Source organism: Monodelphis domestica, chromosome 2 (genome assembly GCF_027887165.1).
Source record: "Monodelphis domestica isolate mMonDom1 chromosome 2, mMonDom1.pri, whole genome shotgun sequence".
Classification (NCBI taxonomy): Eukaryota; Metazoa; Chordata; class Mammalia; order Didelphimorphia; family Didelphidae; genus Monodelphis; species Monodelphis domestica.
The window spans coordinates 536,041,756-536,049,032 of NC_077228.1; the positions used below are offsets into that span (position 1 = coordinate 536,041,756).

Genomic DNA, 7,277 nt, shown 5'->3' on the forward strand with positions numbered 1-7,277 from the left:
GTGGCTTTTGAACATACAACTATTGGGCATCTGAGGAAAACAATATGCAAATTTCAATCAACTGAAAAGATTTCAACCACTATCAAGAAAATGATCAAGAATTAATGTCCTGGATAAAGAAAAGTACCACATTTGACACTTGGTGTCAGAATACTGGAGACGCAGAATGTAAACCAAACATAGGCTTGGGACCACGTGCTCTCTCTCTCCCACTCCCAAACAGACCGCAGTGAATGCAGCATGTCACAAGCTGTGGTGCCTTCTGGATCAGTCTGGCAAATAGCAGCAGCTGGAAATACAGATACCTATTACTCGAGAAAAAAATACACACACTCACACACACACACACACATACACACACACACACACACACATGATATATATATATATACATATATATATATATATTTGCTCCTATCAGGATAGCTAGAATAAGGTTAAGAAAGGGTGAGCTAAATGTTTCCCACGACATGATGAAGACTTCTTCCTCAGAAGAGTGAAGTATGAAGTTGTTAAAAATATTCCCTTGGTTCTATTAAATCCTGATCATGAAAATTGTGGTCATCTGTTATCTTCAGGAGAGAGAAAAGACATTTTGGTGTCCAAAACTCATTTCTCTACAGCCTCAAAAGCTTTTCCCTCAAGACTTTGGAGAGATGGTAGCAATAGGTGAGCCCTGCATTCCAGTCGACAAGGGTTGGGATTTTCTTGCATCCTTTGTGAGAGAATAGTGAAATGTCTTTCAATGCAGTCACACTGTATGTCTTCTGAGTTAGAGAACAAGTACATTAGTGGATTGGTTTTTCAGTGTGTGGTGTCCACCATCAGAGTTGGAGAGGCAGTGTTAGCACTCAAGCAAGGCAGGGTATTTTAGACGAATCAAATGGCAACTTAGGTGAAGCTTGGGATAAGTCAATCTTTTCCATTATACTCAATTGGCAATCAACTGAAACTCTCCTTAGAAAGAAGAGTTTAACTTGCTTTTGTCTCCAAGTATGATATATTCAAATTACTAAAGGAGTACTCAAAAGATGAAACACACACACTCAAAAAACCCTGGAGTTTCCAATGTTAACTTCAGTGGCCTCAAGTGTTCTTTTTTTCTTTCTGATTTTTTCTTTTTTGTTTTTGTTTTATAAGAAACACAGTAGCTTCAGTTATGCAACATCAGTTGAAGGAGTTTTCATCCAAATCAGAAAATAAACCCCTCTATCCACTGGGACTGGGACCAGATTCCCACAAGCCCAGCTATCGCTGGTCCCTGACTCAATATTGGAGAAAAGGCTCCTTAGACCGTGGCGCGCCATTGTGAGTCACTGCTTTCATGGCACAGGGGTTGGCTTAATGGCTGCAGGCTCTGTGAGAGGTCAAACCCACCTCAAAAACTTCATGAATAGCTTTGGGGAAACAGTGGAAGTTGTAGTCTGTCAAACCTTTACATTCAACGCTTTCTTTCCTAAGAATGCAGACCAGTGCCCAAAATGTTGTCACTTCCTTTATTGTATTATTTAGTTTGATCATTGCCATCAATTCTTTATGATATGCTGTTCCACGGCCATCTTCCTTTAACCCATATAGACAAGACACATCAATTACAACATCCGTCATGTCACAGCACAGCTCATATGACAGCACATCCATGGGGGGAGCGTCTGTTGCAATGTAGATTTTGCTGACAACATCAAAGAGGAAAGCTTTTTCGATACCTGTTTAGATCTAAAGATATTTAATAGGTTGTCCAAAGTCAGCAGCTGTGGAATGCGTTTCTGCACCGCCTTACTAAAGGCTTCAAATATTGAATGGCCACAGATATTGGTCAAATCAAAGCTACGATGGAGCTTTCCTAGTACTGCATCTGCACGGTCATCATTGGCCCTCTGATGAATGCCCCTCTGAGTTTCTATTTTATGATCATCAGACAAGCCATCAACTTTATGAATAAAAACCTCCGAATGAACTTTGTAGGCTTTAGAAACCGTAATATGAAGTCTTGTTAAAACCTCCATGAGGTCATTCTGTGCATCAATGGCATCTATTAATGCCCCTGAAGACCATCTCAGAGTTAAAGGTTGGTCAAAGAAATCCATTTGCCCAGGAAAGTCACATATCTGGAAACTCACAAAGGAGCTATTGGAAATGTCATCTTTGTAAATTTTATTGGTGCTTCGAAAAAGAGGGTCTCATTGGGTGACATTTTATGAAACACCACCTTCTGGATGGACTATTTGCCGCTGTGCCGAAGCCCCATGAGCAGGATCTGCGGCTTGGAGCTGTCACCTCCTCCTCCTCCACGCCATAGCCAAAGTCCTTGGGGAATGAGTTGGCTGCACCGTAGCTGCCAGAGAGCAGCGCCTCGTCCGCCCCGCCATACTGCAGGACAAGCCAGCCCAGGCCAGGCCTGGCTGCCCCTCCTGCCACTGCCTGCCTGTCAGCCAGCTGCCCCCAAATCATTACTCTTAAGCAGCTTACACTCTAAGAAGGGAGACTGCAGGAAAGGTCTGCTGAGGAAGGCTTTGATCCCTGGAGATGGCTTTGGAAGGAAACGAGGGATGCTAAGAAGGAGGCAGAGATGAGGCACGGTCAGGGAGTGACTGCAAAGGATGCAGATGGGAGAGCACAAGAATGAGCAATAAGACAGACCAGTTGTGCTCTCCAGGGCCGAGGAGGAGAAATCCTCATTTCCCTTGCAGGTCATGTCAACCATCATATTCCTCCCCAAGTCTTCATTCTCCAGGCTAAACATTATTCCTTCTGCCGGGAGGGAGGGCCAAAGCTCTGGGGTGGTGGATAGAGCCCCTGGGCCTCTCCATTTCCCAGCCCCATGACCTCTTGGAGAGGCCCCGTTTTGTAATTAGCCTGGATCCCAGCTCTAATAGGCTCTCGGAGATTCTCTCTACTCAATCTCCTGTCCTTTCGCCTCTCTGAATCCTCCTTCTATGGAAAGTCTTCCCATCCACACTGAAATCTCCAGGGTCTTGATCCCTCTTTTGACTTGAGATTTGGGGCAAGGCACCAGTCCAAAGTGGAAATCGTCTTCTCTCAGGCCTCCTCCATGGCCTCTCCATCTGCCAGACTAGCCATTCCAAAGGCGATTGCCTGTAGGAAATTCTGCACTGGGGCCTGCCATTCTTGAGTAGGGACTGTCTCTTCCAGAATATTATTTTAGGAAAGCCCCAAACTCCATGGCATTCATTTATCTTCTCTACAGCCTCACAACAGCTTTGCCTTTGTATGCATTTCAGTTATGGAACCATGATCCAATCAACAATGCCATTGTTCCTGGATGGGGTGTGCCAATCTACTTCTCTGTGGCCTCATTCACCAACCCTTTAATTTTCCAGATCAAAGTGATGTACTTTGGTCACCTTTCCAGGGAGAAGGACAAGCAGTCTTGGGGGGGGGGGGGTTCTCCCTGCCTCAAGTCTCTCTCCTGCCAAGGAATCTTCCTAGGACCCAGGTGGCTCCCGATATTATCTTTGGGTTGAAATAGAAAGTACTTTGGCAGATAAAGTTCTTTACTCTTTGATCCCTTCCTACCTTTCCTGACTTCTTTAATCTTCCATGCATTTTATGGCCCAGCCATGTTGGCTTTCTCACTGCTCCTTGCAAATGATGCCCCATCTCTCAACTCCATGTTTCTGCCCTGACTGTCCAAATGTCTGGCATGTTCTTCCTTTCTCACCTCCATCTCTTAGAGAGTGAAATTTCCCTTCACACTCCACTTAGGTGCCACCTCCTACATGAAGCCATTCCTGATTGCCACCCCCAAATCATCTAGGATTGGACTTGAATTTATTTTGTACATAACTATTCATATACAGCCTGGACTGTCAGGAAACTCTTTGAGGGTAGGAATGGATTCATTTTTGCCTTAGTGTCCTGAGGGCTTCCTATGGTGCCTGGCACATAGGACGTACCTAATATACGTTTGTTAATTCTGGTATTCAAGTCTACATATGGTATCATGTAGTTGGTAGTCTAGATTCTTGGCCAATAGAAGATCTCCAAGAGTAGGGACCAGCTTGTTTTCCCTTTCTATAATCAGTGCTGAGACGGGTGCTTGGCACATTTTGTGGTTCAGTCATTTCAGATGTGTCTGACTCTTCATGATCCCATTTGGGGTTCTCTTGGTAGACATACTAGAGTGGTTGGCCATTTCCTCCTCTGGCTCATTTGTGTAAAAATGGACTGGAATCCAGGACTTCAATCCCCACAAGCCTTTGCTCCACTTCCCCAGAATGCTTTGTAATCTCACCTGGGCTGAGATCTAGAAGGTATTTAACCTTGATTGCAAAGGCTTCTGGGTCTCTCTCTTGGACTTCCGTTTTGGAGCAGACATGGCTCTTTCCATAATATAGGTGAGGTCTTGTCTTGGCCTCTGGCCTAGGCATGTGTTTTTTCTTATTCTGTATTTTCTTTAATCCTTAATCTTTAATAAACCTCATAAAATATAATACTCCTTGCAGAGAGAAACTAATTTCTACCTGCCTCAGTCTCCCCTAAATTTTAATCTTTACATTTGTCAGATGAGGAAATTGAGGCAAACAGGGTAAAGTGACTTTCCCAGGGTCATACAGCTAGTAAGTATCCGGGGCTGCATTTGGATGAGTCTTCCTGATTTCTGGGCCTGTATTCTATCCACTGCACTATCTAGTTGTATATATATATATATATATATATATACATATACTCATATATGTATGTATATACATACATGTACACATATCATTGAGATTTACAATTTTTCACGAGACAATATGCTGTCTCCCTTGACTTCTTTTAGGTCTCTCTTCACTCTCCAAATATTCTCCCAGGTCCATTCCCTTCTGGGTCTCTTGGTTTCCCAGGGGTCCATACTGTGGTTCTGAACACATTTTATGCATCATGGTGAGGCCAGGGGGAATCTGAATCCAAAGCAGTGATGGTGAACCTTAGAAACTTAGTACCCAAACTGTGACCCTCATGTGCATGCGAGCCACCCCTTTACCCCAGAGAAGATGGGAGTGCTCCCATTGGGCTGTTGGGCAGAGGAGCAGGTGATGGGAGAAAGATCCTCAGGTGTGTGTGGAGAGGGGAAGGAGAGCAGTCCTCTCCGGCATGTGTGCCATAGGTTCACCAACATGGGCATAAAGAATCTGTGAATAGATTTCAGTGGGCCTATGAACCTAAATGTTAAAAACCAGCAATCTTCATTCTCCCTAATCTCTAACTGGAATGTGAATTCTGAATGTGGGCAGTACAACATGATTCTGAGGAGGATTTATGTATTACTAGAAACTCATGATGACACCGGAAACCTTAAGAATCCCTGATTTCTTGAGATAGTTCCTGATTGCTGAACCAACCCCCAGAATTCACCTGTCTTTCCAGACGTCATTTCCTTGGACCTCCATTCTAGAGAACGGAGAGCCCAATTCATGCTAAAGTGTTAATAGTTGCTCTTTGTTTTACCCTCGTTGCTCCCCCAGATAAGATTCTCATGTTTTAAAGCATCCTGTTATCAGCACCATCTGTAGCCAATGGAATGAATCTCCCAATGGGTGAGCAAACAGGAAGTGGATCTGGGGGATTGTTTTCAGAGGGAGCTTGAGTGGAAATCTCCAGGCTATCTGAATGGCAGCGGAGGCAGCGACGACAACTCACCCCAATTCATCCTTTACTTCTTGGCTTGTCCATCGCCGGCATTACTGGCCAGCACTCAGGTTGGGCTGGGTCCGGTTGGACCACCAGCATTCCGCCTCTCCCCCAGCGCCTTCTGGTGGGTGTTGGCTGATGGGGAGGGTGTGAGTTCATTCCTCTCTGGGGCAGCAAGCGTGGAAGCAATCGTGCTTGTTCAGGACTCACGAATCGCCAGGATGCGAGAAGTCATCGGGATGGTTAGCCCAAGGGGTCCCCGTTGGGGCAGTTGCCTTTCACCGTCCTTGTGTCCTCCTGCTCACGTGGGATTGAACTCTGGCCTCCATGGCTGAGACATGCAGGGAGACTGGAAAGAGATCAGAGAAGATCCATTCAATGGGAAACAGGCTTCAAATCTCCTGGGGCACCCCCTTCCCCCAACTGCTAGCCCTGCCTCTGGCATGCTGTGGACAGATTTCCAGGGTCGCGTGGGCTGAAGATGCCAGCTTGTGGAAGCCTAGAGAGGGTCATGTGTGTCCCTCAGGAGCAGTATGTTCTATATAGTAGGTGCTTAATAAGTGCACATAAACAAAGGAAATCAAAAAGGAGCCAGCAAGCCTGGAAGGGGGTGCACTCTGCCTCCCAAGTCCCATTGCCAAGGGCATTTGGAGAAGAACTATTTTCATAGAGCTCTGTAGAGGAGAAAGCATCCCAGGGGCCAGGCAAGGAGGCGATGAAGGGGATGCTAACTGCTTCAGCGGAGGGAATACCCAGGAACCTCCTTGCCATGCCCATACATGACATTCAGCCTCCCACCTCCTCTTTCTATCTCTTGGAATCCCTTTGAGGTCCTTCAAGGCTTTCCATGAGGAAAAGCCCACATCCTTATCGGTCCTATCCCGACTTCCCCAGTTGCTAGCTCCCCCCTGCACCGACATTCAGCTGTATTCTTCATCCTTCTTTTGTATCTCTTTACGCAAGGCGTTTTCTCCTCGCTAGCAGAATGGAGGCTCCTGGAGGCCAGGGACCATCTTCTCTTTGCTTGCGTGTCTTCTAGTTTCCCAGCGATTAGCACAGAGCTCGCCACAGAGGTAGCTATTTGGTAAATAAATGCATGTTGACTGACTGATTGCCTGCTGGCTTCTCCCAGGAGAAGATAAGCTCTTGGGGGCAGGGACTATTTGTGTTTCATCTTTCTAGTCCCAGCGCCTAGCCTGGTGCCTGGCGCACAGTAGGTGTTTAATAAATGCTTACAGATGGGTTGATAATTCCACAGTTTGCTCAGCCTTCTTCATTGTGGGCACCTCTTTTGACTGGTTCTTTGCCAGCATAAAAAGTTCTGCTATAAATATTTCGGTATAAATTGGACCTTTGTTTTGGAATATGACCTTCCTGGGCTGCATGCCCAGTGGTGGGGGAGCTGGGCCAAAGGGGCTGAACACTTTAGTGACTTTTTTCCATTGCTTTCCAGAACCACCCCACCCCCTTTGTTCTTGAAACTCCCTTCATGCTTTGCTTCTATCTTATTATACCATACCGGGTCTCCAACCTCTCTGCCTCCTTCGGTCTCTTTTTCTCCATCTCTGTTTCTAGTCATCTTGGATTCTTCCTCCACTTTCTCCCACTCCCTGCCCTGCCCCATTCATTGCCAAGTCCTGTTG

The 7,277-nt window shown here is 45.8% G+C and overlaps 1 pseudogene; it reads right to left on the reverse strand.

Annotated features, from left to right (window-relative positions):
- Nucleotides 1-1,217: 1,217 nt before the first annotated feature.
- LOC100617167 (ras-related GTP-binding protein C-like) overlaps nucleotides 1,218-7,277 on the reverse strand; it is a 10,068-nt pseudogene continuing 4,008 nt past the window's right edge.